The sequence below is a fragment of the Acomys minous genome, assembly GCF_964271855.1.
Source record: "Acomys minous genome assembly, chromosome: 1".
Classification (NCBI taxonomy): Eukaryota; Metazoa; Chordata; class Mammalia; order Rodentia; family Muridae; genus Acomys; species Acomys minous.
The window spans coordinates 48,957,168-48,978,558 of record NC_140483.1 but is presented as its reverse complement, the minus strand read 5'-3'; the positions used below and the strand labels follow the sequence as shown (position 1 = coordinate 48,978,558).

Genomic DNA, 21,391 nt, shown 5'->3' with positions numbered 1-21,391 from the left:
AAGGATAATATAGTGAACTGACCTCTCATAAGCCAGTACTATTTATATTGCCAACAATTAAGATGGATTTTTTTTTAGCTCTGATATTTGTCTCTAATGGTCTTGCTTGTATTTGTCCTATTTTCAGAAGATTTTGTCTTCCAGGTTCTATAATGTACTTCTAATCACTCCTTTTTATGTATACAGCTCACTGATGTTGTGGGGAACCTTAAAGAAGGAGACAGTTGTATCATAAGTTGATCAGGTCTCAGTGAAATTTAGTTTTCTCCACATTGAACTAGAAGGGGCTGAAGCTAGCTAATTCCCTTACACAAGCATGGCTAGGCTTCGGCAGAAGGTGAGTCCCTTCTGTTCTGACAAGGCCTCCAGGAAGCCAGACACAGCAAAGATGCAGGAAACACTTCAGACTAGACAGACATCCCACTTTCTTCATCTGAGCAGGGAGCTCCTGGGGATTTTTCTCCTATCTTCCAATTAGAACCTGCTGTGTAACCTAAGGGTGAAATTCACAAACATGTGGCATCCCATGGGGTTATTTCCGGATTTGTAACTCAAGGTAGTGCATACCGACCTTTAGAAATTTTACAATTGCTGTTTAAAGTGTTTCTAATAATATCAGGCCCAGATGGGGTACCCGGCTTTGAGCTTCAGTTGCCAAAAAGCTCCAACTTTCTAAACCTGCAGATGTTTCTCCTTCACTCAGTGCAAAAACCTATGACACTAGCTAGCCAATAGATTTAATAAATGTTGTGCATGCTTAGTTATCTCATCATTTTATTGTTGTTGTGAAAATAATAGCTGTGACTTATCATATAACTGCACATGAAAGCAGTAACTTTTATACAAAAGCAGTAACTGTTCCATTAGGAAGGAATATACCTCTGTGAATAGCACCCAAGCCACTGTTAACCAACATGGGGAAAATTACAAAATCAAAACAAAACAACAGAAACAGTACAGCAAAAACAAATGGACAAACAAACAAACAAACAAAAACCCACCCAACACTCAGTGAGTGGGCAAAAAACAATATTATAAGAATCAAATACATAATTAAACGCTACAAACTCTGCTTTAAAAATCACAAACAGTAGTATGGTCACAATTTTTACAGGAAAAGTTGCCCGAATGTTGAAACAAATGTTCGAAGTATTAAAAAAAAACCTGACATTTTAAAGGGAAACATGTTTTGCTTCAAAACATTGGTTTGTTTTAAATTTGTCTAAACCATGACTGTACAAGTTGATTCAGTTACAAATAAAAAAAAAAGTCACCAGTTAGGTAAATCATGTTAAATTGAGATATGTTAGATACTTCATATAATCCCTGTGATGTCTCAAATGTTATGTATTTGAGCTTCAAATGAAGCCAAAGATCTCATACGAATGTTTTCATTGGAACACCAATACTCTTTGTTACATGATCTCCCTGGTTACTCTGTTAAGGACTCAATTCTAGAATCTTCCTAAAGATTATCTGAAAAATCACAGCATTAGTTCCTATACAATCTTCATTTCTCGTTGTTCTTCAGGACACAATATTGAACAATGTCAGAGTAATAATTGCACTACCGCGAGGTCTTCGAGCAGGTTGTTCTTCATTTTCAGATCACGAGTCTATGAAAGACATGTTAGAGATGCTTTGGAATTTTGAAAGCTAGATTTTGAAGTGACCTGATATTAACTAGTCTTTGAGCTCGTTTCTATGTGTTTACATTTCCTAGACAACAGAATCATATATTTGAAACCTATTTTTCGTAAAATGAAACTAGTTTTCATAATAATGGCACACTCTTCTCACCCTTAAACAAGAATAACAGGCCCAAGTCACACATTAGTAGTTACACCCTCTATATTATATGGTTGTCCTGGAATCTATCGCCTATATATTTGTTAATCTGTGAGGCCTGAAATGATGTTTGACAGCAATCTTTCATATCATACTAAATGTCTACTGGGTTGATGAACTTTTTTGATCTTATTAATTCTTGAAAAATATTAGCTTTTTCTTTAATGTCCAATGATGTCTCACCTTAGATCCCCATGTTACTTAAACTGATGTCCAGAATATCTCTGGCTCCTAATTCTACTGTATTTTATTGTACTGAATGTTTATAAGTGAGCTGTAATGATATATGATTACTTTTAGGAATAATATGATTTCCTGAAATATGTATTAGTTTAGGCTTTTTATATTTATTTGTAGAAAAATTAATAGTGATCCTACTATTAAAAATGGGTTATGGCCAAGCCCCACTACAACTCCAGGTGCCGTGATGGTGGCATTTGGATTGGATTTGGATGTGCTATCTGATGTTAGAGATCCGTTTCACCAACACTGAGACCTGATCTTAAGCATACATACACAAATGAATATAACTTACAAACATTAAAAATGTAGAAGCAGTTTTTGACGTATGTATTAATAGCATGCCTTTATCAAAGGACAATATTATTCAAGAGGCTCCAACAATGAATAATTTGTGAGAGAAACTGTTATATTTTCATGAAAAAAAATTTTATTTGTCATAAAGGATAACACATTACATATTAGTCCTGATCTTCTGTGAGATAATGATGGAGTTCTGACAAAATGTCATGGGGCAGCCATTTTTATAATTTTCCTTCCCCACTTTAATATTCATGATTGGAAAGTAAGCATATAAAGGAAAAATCACTGTTTTCAAACAATCACCAGAGTTGGGCACCTGGCAAAGAATCTTAAAATCCAACTCGATGTAAGTAGAAGATATGTAACTGGCTTTGTACTTCAACTTTTATTCATAAAGAATATGGATATGTATCCATTAAAATAAAACACAAGGGCATGTTTATGAAGAATAGAGGAATTTTCAGAACTAACTGCAAAAGGAAGAAGGAGAAAAAGGTTCTTGGTCTGCTACATTAGACAAAACTGTGTTAGATTAAATTTCCTAATTAATTTCAAACCCAGAAATGAATCATGGTTAATTGAAGTCACTGTGCAGAAGAGATAGTCATCATGCATGTGAGAGGCATTTGCATGTTTTTGTATATGAGTTCAAACACTTGCACTTGCGTTTCAAAAATTTTAGTCCTACACATTTTCTTTAAAATATTAACTTGTATTTGTTCGAATTGACTTCTGTTTCCACTACTTAATTTTTCTTGGGAAGAAATGTCAGGATTCTCGTTTTGGATGGTTTGCCATCTGTCCACAAAATCATCACCACACTCAAAATTCTTAGTCACAAGATGAGCTGGATCTGGTTCTTTCAACAGATGAGTTCATTAAAAAGAATATTGTTAGTTTACACACAGGGCTGACAATGAAGGACTGATACAAAGCCAGAAACACTATCCAAAGCACCACAAATAATTGGCCTGGTAATAAAACACTTTTATTCTCTTCAAACTATCAAAAGTATATTTTAAACTACTGCCAATTCTGGGAGAGTCTTCTGAAGTTCATGGCAGCAATTAACATAACCATGGATGGAATGCACATTAAACTCCATACTTTGATTAGTGCCATCTAGTAAAGTATACAGCAAATTCAGCTGTAGCTAGTGCATGGATATGTACCACATTTATGGCATGTATACTCATTAAGTGCCTCTGAAGTCCATCTAGTTCATATCCAACTAGAAGGAGATTATTGATTGAAAGCTAGTGACAATATATTTTCTTTTTTTAATTTTTTATTAATTTACTCTTATTACATCTCAATGGTTACCCCATCCCTTGTATCCTCCCATTCTTCCCTCTCTCCTATTTTCCCCTTATTTCCCTCCCCTATGACTGTTCCTGAGGGGGATTTCCTCCCCCTGTATATGCTCATAGGGTATCAAGTCTCTTCTTGGTAACCTGCTGTCCTTTCTCTGAGTGCCACCAGGTCTCCCCCTCCAGGGGACATGGCCAAAGGTGAGGCACCAGACTATGTGAGAAAGTCATATCACACTCTCCACTTTACTGTGGAGAATGTTCTGACCCTTGGCTAGATCTGGGTAGGGGTTTAGAGTTTACGGCCTGTATTGTCCTTGGCTGGTGCCTTAATTTGAGTGCGACCCCTGTGCCCAAATCTGCCTCTCATAATGTATATTTTCAAATATTATGTAAGAATGGGTATGTGGCTCTATAAATTAAGAGATGTAGAATTAATGTTTTCCATAAGAAATTCCCAATATCCATGTTTGTGTCTCTCACTCCCTTTCACCTCCTCTCATCTCCTCTTTCCTTGACATACTGATTATTACATATTAACAGGAAGATTATTCTGTATGCTGAGGAAATACTGCTCAACAAAATAACGAGACAACTAACCCCTCCACTACACTGCTCGAGACCAGAAATCAATGTTGTATAAACCGTAAGTGACTACTTTCTCATACCTGAATTCTACTTATAATAATTTCAAATAATGACAGTTTAAAGTGCTCAAACAATAGACAAATATTGACCTATAAAGACATAAATGAAAGTTGTCCAGTCAATAGCTTTTATTAAAATGTCCCTTGTTCACCACTGTATTACCTATACTGCAGTCCCACTGAAATTCTGAGAAATATTGGGCTGACCCACAAATATGGTAATTTCTAGCTATGAATAAGTATGTTCTTAATTGTTATTCGATCCAGGCAATGCCCAGCTAGCAGGATATGTAAATGTAACTTTTTCACCTGCCTTTAAATATAAGACAAGCTGCTGTGGAGAAAGTGTCCTTCTTCAGCCTACTAGTTTAGTGAGGAATGTGACTTTTTGAAAAATAAAAAGCTGGTGGCTGAAGCTGGGGCAGAAAGTACTGGAGCTAGGCCGGGAGGTAGGGTCAAAAACTGAGGGCGGGGGAGAGTCATGTGCGACTCAAGTGGGCACAGGGAGGGAATGCAGGCAGATGCTAGCAGGCACAGAAAGAGATGAAAGGGATATATATATATATATGAATGGGGAGCTAAGTAGTGAGAACCACAGGGAAAGAGAGAGATAGCGCCAGAGAAGTCGGTTAAACCAGTAGCTAGCTGAGAGACTGCCACAACAAAAGGCCAACAGCTTTAAACTATATAGATGTCTCCTTGTCTTACTTAAAACACAGGTGGGATTGCAAGAGACAAAAAATAGAAAAACTGGAAACACTTAATAGATGGGGACTACTTACACATGTTAAAGAATGTGAAGATATTGGAAAAGAAAATAAAAGGTAGATTTATGAAGTGTATATGATTTCACCCCTGCCTATTTTCATTTCAGTCCTCTTTCCCATGCCTAGAACTTTGTGTTAGGTTTTGTTGTGGTGGTTGTTTCCCTTTGAAGAACAATCTGTGCAGTCCAAATATTCTTAGATATTTGATCTACTGGAGTGTGTTTAACTTAGCAGGGGCTACACACACAGAGGATATTATTATCTCTCCCTCTCTTAACAGCTAAAATTGTTACTAGCTCTGTGACTTGGGGTAGAACTGTGTGCCAACCTCCTTTCTCCCTGCTCGGTTTTGGTCTGAGTAAGGCTTTCACAAGTTGTGTACATGCTGTTATGACCACTGTGAGTTCATTTGTGTCCAAAAGACAATGTTTACTTGCAGTCATCTAACAACGCAGGCTCTCTGACACTCTGCCTGAACTTTCTCCTGAAATAATCACCAAGTCCTGGGACAGGGCTAGTGTCATATATTTCCTTTTATGACTGAAATTTTGGGTATTCCAAAGAAAACACAAATATCGGAATATTAAAACTAGCATCCCATGTTAGCCAAAGAGGCCGCAAGAAGACATCCAGGCATTCACACTAGCCATACACATCCAGGATGGTCAGAAGAAAGATAACTATGCACTTGCTGCCCGCATCACTACAATAGACGTGTGTATGGAGATGTGCCAGACATCAAGGGCCATGCCTAGGTCCTGCTGCAGTTGGGTCTGTGGCCTCCAGTACCACCAAAGGCCAAGTAGATGTCTATGGTCTGGGCTGTCACTGGAGACTATGTGGATATCTGAGGGCTGTGCTGCCCCTGGCAAATCTGAGTGGACTTCCCTGCCATCTGAGGTTATGAAGGGACACCCAGGTCCATGCTGCTGCTAAGGAATATGTCTGGGTTCATGATCATATGGCAGCTGTGGTCTGTGTTGTTGTCCCAGACACTTGTTACCACTAAAGGCCACGAAGACATCTCTGGCCTAGACTGCCACCCGAGCCATGTGCTGAGCTAGCCTGCCCCTACTCTGCCCCCAGATTGCTGTGAGGTCTCCTAGGTGAGGGACACATGCAGGAGGGAGAGCTGGCACCAAGGTCACAAGAAGAGAGGATTGCCACTGCCTCTCACCTGCTATAGCGCTCAGGAAAGTAGTACTGTGCTTTGCCTGGGCAGCACATTAGAGCTTGCTCTGGGGTAATGGGGATGGGTGAACTGGTCCATAGGGTATGAGAGCAAGAGAGCTGGCTTTGCCCCTTCCAGATGCAGCACTGTGTGACCTAGATGGGGCAGTGCTAGAGAGCTCAACTTGGCAGTGCTGGTGCAGTAGAGCTGACAAGTTGGCCGTTTCAGCTACCTGCCAAGCACAGATCCAGGGCTTTGTGCAATCTTTCATATTATAAAACCTACTTTATTTGGGGACCTTTAATGGCTCTACCTCCCTTCCACCCCACTGGTCCTAGGCAGGTAGGGAAGAACGTTCTTAGGGACAGGGGATGTAGACCTTTTTTAGATTCAGTTCCTTGGAGTGGTGCCACTCTTCGTCTTCAGGATTTCAGCAGTCCAGCTGGAAAACAAAAACAAAAACCAACAATAGCAAACAGCTGCAGCAGAAAGGACCAGCAGTAGCCTCTTCGAAGTGTTCTCCAGAGTGTTTCTCTCTAGGAACAGCTTGAAGAAAGCAAAGCTCTCTTCTTCTCCCTCTGGGCTCTTATTTATTCACTCTCAGAGTACACGCAAGGATGATTTTTCAGTTGGCATAGAGCACACCACCCACCCACACTCCCGGCAGTTTCCGGCTGACCAAGATCAGCCACTCTCCCCTCTCAGGAGGCTATGAAAGGTAGTTTCACACCCCACCCTTGTGATCAAAACAAAACCATGTTAACATAACCAAAACTTACATTACAGTTTTGAGTTGGCCCACTGCATCATCTACCCTATCTATGATCAGCTGGAGGTGTGTAAAAGGGCCAGTTCTGCAGGGCCAGATCCAAAGCTGCAGGATCTTTATGACACATCATAACAACAAGCTATCACATTAGATTCCCCATATGGGAGCCTCAAAACAGACCAATGATTCATTGCAATGAACATTTGCAAGTGAAGATATGTGGACAAAGGATATACTGTATACTGTTTCCATAGCAAATTTTTATTTTATTTTATTTTATTTTATTTTGTGGAGGATTGCAAGGGAAAACGGAAGATATGAAGAAACGGGGAAATGAGTGAGATTGGGTCCATGATGTGAAATAAATTCACAAAGTATCAATACATTTTTTAAAACTAACATCTATAGATAAGAAGATATGTGATGTTTGTATATCGTTTTGGGTCTCTGCTACTTCACTATAAAGATTGTTTCTGTTTCTATGCAGTTATTTGTAAATTACATAATTTCATTTTTTTCAATAGCTGTATAATATCTCTGTGTGAATATATTATCTTTTCATTACCCACTCATTAGTTGATAAACATCTAAGCTCTTTGTATGTTCTGCCTATTTTGAATGACAGAACAGTAATGAACTTGGAAGAACCGGTAGCTCTAAAAATGAATATGGAGATAGTAAGTATATACCCAGGAGAGGTATAACTGGGTCACATGGTAAATCTACTTTTAGCTTTTTGATGAGCCCCCATCCTCATTTGCATAGTAACTATGTCATTTTGCAATCTGACCAGCAGTGAATACGACTCCTCTTTTCCTCAAAACCATGCCAGACTTTGTGTCATTTGTGTTTTTTATCTTAGTCATTTGACTGCAGGAAGGAAAACAAAAACTCAGAGAAATTTTAATCTGTACTTCCCTTAGTGGCTAAGGATGCTGATGCTTTTTGAAGGTGTTTCTTAGCCATTTGTGTTACACATTTTGAGAAATGTCTTTTTAATTCTATGCCCATATTTTAATATCGGTGTTTGTTTTCTCCTTTAATTTTTAAAATTTGTTTTGCTCTCTACATACTAATGCTCTGTCATATAAATAGCTGGTATAAATTGGTTCCAGTCTGTAGATTGGCTCAAATGATCATTTCTTCCACCCAAATATTTTCAAAGTTTAATTTACTTCCATTTACTAATTGTCAGTCTTAATGCCAGTTCTAACAAGGCTCTGTTCAGAAAGTCCTTTCCTGTGACAATGAATTCAAGGATATTTGGTACTTTCTCCTCTAAGAGAGGCAAAGTATCTGGTCTCACACTGAGGAACTTGATCCATTAAAAACTGAATATTTATTTGGCATTGTATATGAAGTGTTCGTATCATTCTTCTACGTGTACCTATCCAGAAAGACCAGAACCCCTTTTTTAAAGATACAGTGTCTTTATCAATGTATATTGTTAGTTTTATTGGTAAAAGTCAGGTAGTTGTAGAAGTGTGGGTTAATATGTGTGTCTTCAGTTCCCTTCATTAATTAATAAGCCTGCTCTTTATGTCAGTACCCTGTTGTTTCAGACGTTTGATCAGTAAGTCAGTAGTATAACTTGACACCTAAGATGCCAGTACAATAAGGTTTTCTTTGGATATCTTGGATATTTTGTATTCTCATATAAAAATTAAGATTTAAAAAATCTGTAGATAATGACATTGAGATATTTTTGAGTTAATAATAGAATTATAACATTTATCTTTCTTTTCCTCTCCCAAAATGCTCTCATGTACCTATCATTGTTTATGAAATCATGATTTCTTATTACTTGCTATTTAATGCATATAAATATCAGGATTTTGTGCAAGTTTCACTAAAACAGCTGTTTTTTAAAGGCAATGGCATTCACAATATTCATGAGTGTATACTAAAATCCTTGTTATTTTCGTAATTAAAATATGTCACTGGCAATATTTCTTAAATACTATTTTCACTTCTCTTCTCAGACCATCCATTATTCCTTAACATTTATCTTAAATATATATATATATTATATATAATATATATATTTATACATATATAAAATTTATCTGTGCATTTGGGAAATATACCACACCTTTGTAAAGCCCTATTTGAAAGATTATTTCACATAGAAGCATTGGATTTACACAATATTGACTCTTGATTCTATTTCTTCTAAATCCTTTTACCCACCCTTTCTCAAGCTCATTACCTCTACTTAACTATTAGTTGTATACTCACACATGTATAAACAAACAACAGCCATACATATACATAGACAAAACCACACTCATGTATATTTAAATATAATCTGGTGACTCCACCTCGTGTTAGTTATATACTCATGTGTTTAGGGCTGACAATTCAGGATTACATAGCCTATCAGGGATCTCTTCCATGGAGAAGGCTGATTCTCTTTTTCTTAGCATACATTAAATGTCTAAAGCTCTTTATATTAGAGTAAATACTTGTGAAATTTCCCCCACCCATGGCGGCTCATCAACTGGGTGTTCATATGCCCTGTATAAGTCACATTTAAGCTACTATATTGTTAACAGAGTATATAATCAAAACATTTCCCCAACATTATAAAGGTGTATTAAATTTTAAGAGCTGTGTTTTGGAGCTATTTTTTTGCAAGGATATATATCTGAATTCAATTCTTATTCTTAAGTATTTTAATATTTTAAACACTATTTTGATTATTTTCATGTCTTTTATATCAACTATGTATTGTGATAGAAATTTATTATACTGTAAACAGCACTGACTATAATGTGTTCTTCAGTGGATGTTTAATTTTATAAATAGTGAAAATACATGCTGATAAATCTTGAGAGATTGATTTGACTAGAAGTCTATGGATGATTAGATTAAAAAACACATTATAAACTGTATAGAATTGCTCTGTGATGGACTAAGACTGTGCAGATTTCTAAAGGAGAAATGAAGGTCATTTATTTTTTATAGCTATCAATTGATTTTATATACCTGAATGATTAATATCCTTTCCAGATTATTGGTTAGATTTTTATTGTAGTTTAATTCACATTTACCTATTTTTATAGTGTTTCATTATTGATCCAATACTGATTACTACCCATTTACATATATTACATATGCCACGACAATTTAGACAAGTTTTTATGAAGACTTGGAGGAATGGAGAAGCAAGTCACTAATATGTCCTATTAAAAAGTATTCAAGAACAGCTTACTAGTATATATTGACTACACAATTTCCTTTGGCCCAAAAATTGAGAAGGCATCATTTTTAAATGTCACCCTCGTATCACATTTTGTTCTACTCTCCTCAACTTTTGATCTGGGTTTTGCCTCCTGTCTTTCCTTTTTGCTTATGTTGGAAACCCAGGAAATATAGCCACCCTCCCAGTACCCACAGGGCACTGATTTCAATGTCCTGTCCATATAAATAAGTCTGTCTTTCGGTTTGTTTTTTGATCAAAGTGTCTTAGTCAGAATGTCTTAGTCAGTGCTCTATTGCTGAAGAGACACCATGACCATGATAACTCTTTAAAAGAAAACATTTCAGAGTTTCAGAGGATTAGCCAATTATCATCATGGTAGAAAGCAGGCCGATACTGTGCTTTAGGAGTAGCTGATAGTTCTGCATTCAGATCAGTAGGCAGTAGGAAGAAAGATACTCTGGGCTTGGAGTGTGCTTTTTGACAGCTTGAAGCCCATCCTTCAATGACACACTTCCTTACACAAGGCCATACCTCCTAATACTTTTAAATAGTGTTATCCTCTCATAAGCAACTATTTAAATACATGAGCCTATGGGTTGTGTGCTCATTCAAACCACCACATTCTACTTCCTGGCTCCCATACACTTGTAGCCATATCATAATCTAAATTGCATTATGTCATTATGATTACAATTCAACTTCAAAAGTCCGCACAGTCTATCACAGTCTCAACACCAAAACTCAAAGTATCTTCTAAGACTCAAATCAGTCTCCTAAATAATGTAACCTCTATAAAATAAAAAAAAAAACATATCACATACTTCTAACATACAATGCTACTGAATATCCATTACCATCCCAAACTTAGGAAAGGGAACATAGTGAGGAAATACTGAACCAAAGGAAAAAAACCAAAAACTGTCTGGGCAAGTTTCAAGCTCTGATTCTCTATGTCTGATGTTGAAGTAGTCTTCGGATCTCTAGTTCATTTCAGCTTTGCTGACTATAACACAGTTCTCTGTCTTGGGATAGATACACACCCTTCTCATAGCACTCCTGGGTAGATGCACCATGGCTCTGGCACCTAAAACATCTTATGGTCTACAGTGAAACCCAGGCTTTGCTTTTAAAGGTTTGTGCAATGGCCCCTCTGGCAGCTCCTTCCAGGCATGTTGTTGATAAACGCCTGGACTCAACAGCTGTCCTTAGCTGCAGAGGGATATTCCATACTCCTTTGTTATACTCTTGACTCTAAAGCTGAAGTTGTCAAGTGTTTCTGTTTGCTATGGCTGAAACTTGGCCTACTTGTTCAAATTCATTTCACCAGTTTTCTGCTTTCAACTGTTTACTTTACTACTTAAGCTTTTCTTTAATTCTTTTTCGCAAGTTGGAAGTCAGCTAGGTGGATCATTATCCAAAGGTTTCTATGCAATGTATTCCATTTAACACGAGAATTTTCTTTAAAGTTTGTTTGTTTTTTTTTTAATCTCTGAAACTTGAACACTGGACTTGGCTCTTTTTCACTTCCTTTATTTTAATTAAATTTACTTATTTTTAATTTATTCACTTTATATGCCGATTGCGGTCCCATCCCTCTTCTCCTCCTGGACCAACCCTCACTTCCTCTTCCCCTCTCAACCCTCCCCTAGTCCTCAGAAAGGACATCCTCCACTACCATCTGCTTTCAGCCTACCAAGTCTCACCTGGACGGCCGGCATCCTCTTCCTCTATGGCCTGGAATGGCCGCCCTACAGGGAGAAGTGATCAACGAGTGGGCAACAGATTCCATATTAGAGGCAGCCCCTATTCTCTATATTATGAGACCCATGTAGAGACCCATGTAGTCTATTGACTACATCTGAGCAAGGATTCTAACTCTTCTCCATGCCCAGTCCTTGGCTGTTGCATCAGTTTCTGCAGGTCCCCTGGGCACTGATTTGTTGCCGCCCTTGGTCTCCTTATGGAGCCCCTAGAACCCTCCAGGTTATCCTATCCCCAACTCTTCCATAAGATTCCCAAGCTCCACCTCAATGTTTCCCCGTGAGACTCAGCACCTGCTTCAATCCTTTGCTGGGTGGATTCTCTCAGAGGACATCTACGGTAGGCTCCTATCTTGTTCTCTCTCTTCAACCGATCCCAGTGTCTGTTCATTTGTCCTGCTTAAAGTGTTTAACTGCTTTCACAATCCAAAAATCGAGAACCCATATTCCCACATTCTGCAACCAAGCAGCAAGATCAGGCATGTCAAGCAATATCCTGATAAGAATTTATGTCACAGTCAGTGTTCTGTTACAGTGAAGATGCACCAGGATCTTGGAAACTCCCATAAAAGAATGAATTTAATTATACTTTCTTGGGTTTAATCTATTTTCATCATTGTGTAAATTATGGCAGCATGCAGGCAGGCATAGAGCTAGAGAAGAGGCTGGGAATTCTACATCCAAATTTAAAAGTAGCAGGAAGAGACAGAATGGGCTTAGAAATGGCTTTTTAAAACCTTAAAGCTTACCTGCGTTTAGTCATACTTTCTCCAACAAGGCAATACCTCCTAATCTGTCCGAATAGCACCACTGCCACGTGGGCAAGGACTCAGATTCATGAGCATATGGGGCCGTTCTCATTCAAACCACAACACTGAGTGGTGCAGCATAAAACCTATGCATGTGCCTTTACTTATTTATCTATATTATTTATATTTACAATACTATATTGAAACTACTTTATCACCACATCATGGAAAATAACTAAAATAAAATCTGCCAATTTCAATACATTTTTTATTATCATCTGCTATTTTATCCCACAGATATGGACTTTAAATATATGTTAAAACTACTATATATAATAATATGAATATTATAATGCACATATATGAAGACCACAATGTATTTCAAATAATATATAATTTACATATCTGCGTCACTATTATCTTTGTTATTTAATGTTATCAGTTACATTTGTATAATTTAGCTTTTAAAATATTTTATTGAAATTCTTCCCCAAATTTTGATACATCTATTTTTATGAGGTCTGTGTAAGTTTTACAAATTTTTTTCTGAAAAAAACTTGTAGTTTATTTTTTTACTTTAAACACCTAGCACTTTTACTATTCTCTTTTGCCTTGTTTTATCTTTTTTTAGTGTTTTTATTTTTTAATTAAATATTTTTACCTATACATTTATATTATTACACATATATACAATAAACTATCTACAGCAAGAAGAACCATGAGACAATTAGGAATTATATAAGTGTTACATTCTTAGTGTTTTGGCTATTAGTATTTGACAGCCTTGAAGAAAACGTATCTTTCCTATCTTGGTGAGGTTAAAATTCTGAATATAAATCAATGTCTATCGTATCTCATCATTATCAAATTAAAACATCTATCTATACCTAATAACATCTTAACCTCTAAACAACTAAGCCTAATTGTAAAACTAAACTATCTTGTCTTCAAACCCATCATTGGCTTGAGAAGGAATAAAATTGATTACCTTAGTATACCGGGAGTAAAGATTAGTAGCTTTCCAAATGAGAAGATGACAGACTAGTTGTTTGAGAAAAAAGAGCGGAAAATCTGGAAGTGATGGGAGCAGGAAAAAATATGATCAAACCTATCAATTAAGATTTTTTAAAATATAAGAAGCAAAAAACAATAAATAAATCTCATCATGCACATGACAACCTTTTATATTCAGGCACATTCTTCATCTGCTTTAGTCTTAGGCTACCTACTGATTGATTAAATGATTGGAGTGAGCTAATTGCAAAGGAGCTATAACATAAATGCAGATGTGTTGGAAGCAGTGTGGGTGGTGGAGGTAAAGGGAAAGAATACACTGTGGATAGGGGGAGGGAAGAATAGAGGGCAGGGAGGTGGGAAAAGGGCAAAGGGCATGGGCAGCAAGGGGGAGTGGACCAAAATGTCTGGTTTATATAGTGAGTCTGGGAGAGGGGAAACCCTGCTCCTAGGCAGAGACCAGGCCATGCCCGCCATGCCCTGCAGCAGGACCTAACACCTACCATCTACTGCCATTTCACTATTCTCATCATAAATCTCCAGGTTGTCAAATGTGTTTGAAAAAGATCAATGCTTTTCAACCTACACCACCTCTCTGAGGGGTGTTTAAAGTGTGTGAAGGCCATTTTATAATCTGAAAGACAAATGTAACTGGGTTACAGTATAGTGAAGCCAGAATCTTAAAACCCTGACATATGTCGGATGATAGTAATCCAGGATGTATTTCTCTTTAAGATCAATATGACCTTTTCTAAAGCAACATGCTAGCCACAATAACTCGATCTAAATGTCCTCTATGTTTAAATACTAAAACATTAAATACTAAATCTCATTTTTGATTGTTAACAACTGATGCTCTGTATATCCTTAGGGATCTTAGCTTTTCTAATGCACTGTTTATCCAAACTGCTTTGAGCTTTGCACAATCAAGTTCTACTCTGTTTTATTGCTGTGTGTGCTCCACACATTATTAGCAGTAAGTTGTCTTGAAGATAGAGTAGAATTTATTGGCTTTAAATAATCTTTTAGTTTTGAAATAAAAGTGACAGAAAAATAGGTAAATTCATTAGTAAGTCAGAAAGTAAAGAGAATTAAAACAAAAAAAAAATGGTCTGATAGGAACTAACTGGAAAATAGTTACAGCTTTGAATAGGAGAGGCAAGAACAGGATTATCAAGTGAAATTAAATCATTTGTATTGAACAAATGTATAAACATGTACTAAGCAAATAGCAAATGGCTACAGATACAGTGAATCAGTTCTATTGGAGAGGGAAATGCCCTGAACATGACTTGATGTCAACCAGGAGACACCATAAGACGCTGTGGACAGGACAACCATGCATTCTAGCAAGTTCTGAATAAGCCCCTGGCTCAGTGATGGTGCTCAGTTTCCTCACCTGGAAATGTGGGTCTGTAGCTTTGCATGTTAGAACTTCTAAATGAAGATGTGAAAATGATTGCTTTTGACATCAAAGTTTCAATATGTTTTGGACACCGGAAACTATGGAGGAAATTTAATCTAGCAGCATGGCTGCTCTAGAGAGGGATCATATCCAAAGACCTAGGTCTGTGTGATCCTACTGGAATACTGACACTTTCTCAGTACACACCTTTAATCCCTATAACCTATAATTAAAGAGCAAATGAATTAACAAAATAAGTCACAGAGAAAATATTCTCAATTCTCAGGAGAACAGACAGGAAGGAGAAACAACTTAAGGCAGTGCAGAGAAAAGGCAGGGGGCTTCATGGAGACATTACAGATGAGTTCTTGAGTACGGGGGAGTATGGGGCAGTGCAGTGCAATTCAGTTGAGTTCCTAAAGTTCATTTCATAGAGTTTGGAGGAAATTTTCCCAGCAAAGGAATTCAGGGAGAAGTGAAGAGAAGACATTTTGAGTCAGTCAGCTTGGAGAGACATTTTGAGCCAGAATAGCTGTGCTAAACCAGCTGGGTAGAGTTCAGAAAGAAATGGTGAGATTATTCAGTAGTGATCTTGGAGGCTGGAAACATTCTAGACCTAGGTTAACGGACAAAGACTGGAAGGTAAATCCTCTAAAGTCAGGGCTGGCAGAAGATTACATTGTATTTAGGCTAGAAACTTCCAGGACAAAGCCTAGTTATAGACAGAAATGCTCTATGCTCAGCCCAAGCCCTGTATTTGTACAGCTTGATACAGCCCTGTCTCATCCCCTTTTCTGAGGAAATAAAAAAAACATTTACAGGAAACTCTTAAATTTTAATTTTTTTAATTTTTTGCATATATACTTATATTATCACACATATATACAATAACCTACCTATAGCAGGAAGAACCATGACACAATCAGGAATTATATAAATGTTACATAAACACATTCTTGGTGTTTTGGCTATTTTTATTTGATAGCCTTGAAGAAAACATCTTTCCTATTTAAGTGCATCTAAAATTCTCAATGTAAATCAATCTCCATCACATCCATCTTGTCATTATCATCATAAAACATCTATCTAGGCCTAAAAACATCTTAACCTCTAAGCAACTAAGGTCCGTTGTAAAGCTAAACTACCTGGTCTCCACCCCATCATAGGCTTGAGAAGGAATAAATTGGATTACCTAAGTATGGCAGCAGTGCAGGTTATTAGCTTTCCAAAATGCAAGATGACAGAGAAGTTTGTTACCTGAATAGTTACCCAAAATTCTCTATAACGTGGGAGCATCATCTTCAGCCTTTTGGCTCAGTATATCTGACAGACATATTTGTGAGGCAGGAACTATTGAGGACTTGCTTACCTTGTCTATGAAGAGTTTGGTCATTGACTCTGCCTGCATCCAAGTTTGCCCTTTTTAAGGCAGAATTCTGTTTGTGGTAAAAAATAGGACATTTTTCCCTGTGGCTTTTTTTGCCACATTTGAAGCCATCTCCATATGGAGGTTCTTTGATGCTTATCATCCTCTATGAGGTAGGCTGGGCATTGCCAGGAGTTAACCTGTCTCATTTTCAGTGAATCTTCAACATAACAAAAACATTTTAAAGGCCGTATTCTGTATGTCTCAGGAGTAAGAAGACCTTATCTAATGATTTTACCTTATCTTTCTATAGAATCATATCCATCTGTGGCACCTAAGATGTATACTATTGTGATAAAAATATACTAGTAAATGATATGATGTTGATTTGATCAACTAAAAATTAACTTGTATAACTTATTTATCATAAACAGTCTACAATACCAATTTCAGTAATTGAAAAAATTAAATGATGTCTTTGTCATTAACATCCATTATTCATTTATAATGATTCAAAAAAGGCATTTTCGGAGAATAACTAAGACATTGGCAATTAAAAATACAACTGTTACAATATGCTTATACTGAAATGAGAAAGACCTAGACCTTAAGACCAGCGTAATTTACAGTACATAAGGACAAATATTTATTAGCCAAAAATTTTGAAGAGTTGTCTTTATCAGAAAAAAATTAGTGTTATTTCACCTGAATATATATATAATATATTATATAATAAATGCTTCTAATTCACAAATATTATACCAAGAATATTGTGGTACACAAATCCCCATTGATATTTCTGTTGTTTTTACTTATTATTATTCAGTCAACATTAATGTTTCATCATAATATCAATTAGCTATAGATGGGAAAGTGAATTTATGGAGCTAGAGTAATAGCTCAGAGGATAACAATGTTACCGTAAATGATTGGGTCCTGAGTTCAGATCAGGACCAAAATAAAAAGCTGGATATTGACATGGCTTCCTAAAACTGAATGTCATCAAGGAGGAATCAGGAAAATCATTGGGGCTTATTGACCCCAGCCCAGCTGAAACAGCAAGTTCCATGTTCAATGAGATTCCCGGTCTCTAGGAAATAAGGTAGAGAGTGATAGAGCAGGATGATGTATATCACCTTCTGGCTTCCAAAGTACATGCATGCACTCGTGTATACTCACACACATGTACACATATCATACACCATACAAACATACATTCAAATATACACAAAAAATAAATTCTCAAAATGAATTTATTATGAAATTGTTTTGTCAACCTTGGAGACAAGTTCTCATTGACCAAGAAATCGCTAAGTAGGGTAGACTGGCTAGTGAGCTAGTTCTGGAGATTCCTCCTCTTGCTGCCACCAGCACTAACATGACAAACACTTGTTATTACAGCTACTTTTTTTATCTGTGTGCGAGAGATGAATGTAGTCTTCATGTGTGAATATCAAGTGTTTTATCTTCTCAGTGTCTCCCCACCTCATGTTCGCTTATTTGGTTTCAACCATGTTTTCCTAAGATATCACATGCTTTTGGTAGTAATTATCAAGCAATGTAAGAGGAAACAACTTCTACAAAGTTTTATACAATCAATTTAAATTTAAAATGGATGAAATAATCTGTTTCTAAATCCTCAGTGATTCCAGAAAAACACCTATAATCCAGTGCAGACAAGTTTTATGATAAAATAAATCAAGAGTAGGGTAAATGTTCCACAAAACAAATGGCTCTAATATTCACTTATTTTGTGTGTTTCCTTTTGTTATGTGCAATCCAACAGAGTGAGTACATCAAAACAAGATTCAGGACACTCAGAAAGATACATGAAAAATAATATTGTTGTAAGAAAACAACAGACATTCTTAACACACTCTCAGGAAATCTTCATGAAAAAATATAGCATAGAGAAAAATTACAACTGTGGGACATAACTTCTGTGACATCATCAGTTTTCTTGTGTTTTAACAATTAAGCTTGCATTGGGTCTTGTGCTGGAGCTCAGTCTTGCCCCAGCACTTGTACAGGGCCTGGGATTTGGTTCCTTGTAATGAAACAACACACACCATTTGAAGAGGCTTGTGGTATTTTATTCTAACAGCTGAATACTTTAAGTTTTATTCTCAAAAACTAAACATTTATTTTTTAATGTTCATAATGTCAAGAGAGGCTCTGAAGTAGATTTTTATCTAACTCATAGATTGAATTATAGAATATTTAATGCAGATTATTTTTAAGGAAGTCCCTATAAGAATTTCTCTAGTTTAAAAATTAAATGACATTTTTTTATTTAACAAATAATTTCATTTCTGGGTGTATTAAGCTTTCATTCTGATCTTAAAGGTATGTTAAGATACCACCACTTCAACCTGAACACTTTTACACTGCATTAGTGTAGATGCGGTGTGTAGACATGGCCCAGGAAAAATGCTGTTATTATGTGATATGGGCAGAAAGATGACTAGAAACATAATGATGACAAATATGGCCTCCACTAGATTCACAGACAATACTGATAAATTAGATGCTCAATTATGAAAGAACTATCTGATAAGCTAAGCACATATGCAAACATTCCTTCTCTGAAATAGATTGTGACTACACTTATTTTTACAGATATCTACTGGTGGTAAGAGTAATTTCTATATGAATCTTTCAACAGAACATAGATGTCCCCTAAATATTTTACTAGTCCTGGCCTTTAGCGCTCTAAATATTCTGAATTATTAATGTCCTGACAATTAGGAAAATACACTGTTAGTGAAACTGACAATGTTGTATAGAAAAAAAATACTTTTATCAAATTCTGAAAAGTAATTACTTCAGCTCATACTCCCTAGGCTACGACTGTGTAAGCTGAGTAGCCCAAGGGCATATCCTGAACAGGGTGTATGCAGACCTTCACAGATACAGTGTATTTGCATTTGTGTGCAGGAGAACTCAATTACATGTGGAATTTCATCTATCCAACTAGGTTATATATTTTGGAATTGTTATAAAAATAACCAAATAATGTAAAATGTAGTTAGCAGTTGGCAGGTTGACAATAGACTGATGTTGTTGGATTGCAGTCCAAATTAAAGATGCTTATTCAAATGGATTTGCTGACTGGAAGACAAAGTAAAGTGCATGATTGTGACTAGATTTTATGTGTTCATATATGTGCAAGTAAACCTGCTTGGCAGTGTACAGTAAACCATCTCCAAATTAAATGTTTAAATATGAAGGATAAATATTTCCATGTTGGGATTCACCTTTCTGAACCAGGAGTTTCAGAACCAGAATTCTTGCAGAGGTTGAAATGCCCTACGGAAATGCATGACCTTGTGATCCCACACAATATGGCAATGACATTACATAGGATTTTCAAATTTATATTTCAGATCATCAGAGCCTTATCGTCAATATTTACTGTTCTTTACTGAAAAGCAATCTTTGAGAACACAGAAATATTAAAAAGCCAGAATTTTGATTGCAATGAGGCAATTGAAAGTAGAAAGTGTGTGAATTTAATCCCACATTAGTCCTATTGTTAAGATTTTACATCATTCTTTAGTGTTTGGATAGCATGCTCTGTTGGTACATAACATGCCCATTTAGTTGGTGATGTACTTTAACTCAAGTTTCTCTGTTTAGTTTTTTGGGTCTTGTTTTTTGGTTTTTAGTTTTTTAGTTTTTTTTTTTTTCAGTTGACATGTATAGTGTTAGGTATTGAAGTCACTCTCTCCTACTGTGTTGTATTGATTGTAGTTTTAGTACTGATAATGGTTTTTTTTTCTTTTCCTTTTAAAAATAAAATTAGGGGTGCCCCTTTTGACCACTTCCTCTTGGTGGGTAGGCCTGGTGGCACTCAGAGGAAGGGGAAGCAGGCTATTCAGATGAGACCTGACAGTCTGTGATCAAATGGTAAAGGAAGATGTCCCCTTTGGTCACAGGCCTAGGGAGGGGATAGGGTGAAAGAAGAAGGGAGGAAGGAACAGGAAGATATAAGTGAGAGGACAACCATATGAATGTAATCTGAATAAATTTCTTAAAAAATAAAATAAAATTAGGTGTCACAGTTTTAGAAGTGCATATGTTCATAATATTAATATCCTGGTGGTAGAATTTTTCTTTAGTAGGTATGAACTAAAACTCCTTACCTCTTCCTACCAGTTTTGATTTAAAGGATATTGTGTCAGATATTAGTATAGCTATATATATACAAATAAACAAAGCTGTTTGTTCTTAGGTCCATATTCTTGAAATACCATTTCAGTCCTTCTAGTCTAAGGATGGGTTTATCTCTGCTGATTATGTATATTTCTTAGAGACTGTACAAGATGCACTTTGTTTACTAATTCTAACTTTAATCTATGTCCTATTATTTAATAACTGGGATTTATTAGTATACAGAATTATAATAGTTAATTCTGATCATTAAAATACTATATTTTAATCCTTGTCATTGGGTTGGTTTTGTGGGTTTATTTTTCATCTATTTTGATTACCTACCCTGATATTGTTTATTTGTACTCTGTGACCACTTGATTGTTTCTGCCTTTTAGGATCATAATATGCGTTTTAACTTTCACTGTAGAGTTGGCTAGTTATCCATATATTCCTAGATTATGTTTTTATCACAAAAAGTTTTTATTTCTTCATCAACTTTAATAGATATCTTGCTGGATATATGATCTGAGTTGACAGTAGTGGTATCCGGACTTGGAGTACATCATTTTTGGTCTTTTGTGCTTTAAAGACTTCTATGAAATAATCAGGTGTTATTCTACTGTGGCTGTCTCTATAGATGTAGTTCATTTTCTCTCATAATTTTTTATATCCTTTTACTTTT

The 21,391-nt window shown here is 36.2% G+C and overlaps 1 long non-coding RNA gene across 6 annotated transcripts in view; it reads left to right on the top strand.

Annotated features, from left to right (window-relative positions):
• Positions 1-1,461: 1,461 nt before the first annotated feature.
• The window catches only part of LOC311592149, a 43,813-nt gene continuing 23,883 nt past the window's right edge, over positions 1,462-21,391 (top strand). For all 6 annotated transcript variants that reach the window (XR_014777308.1, XR_014777309.1, XR_014777310.1 and 3 more), the window contains exons 1-2: positions 1,462-1,589; positions 4,245-4,347. This is a non-coding gene — a long non-coding RNA (uncharacterized lncRNA). The remainder of the gene's footprint in view (positions 1,590-4,244; positions 4,348-21,391) is intronic.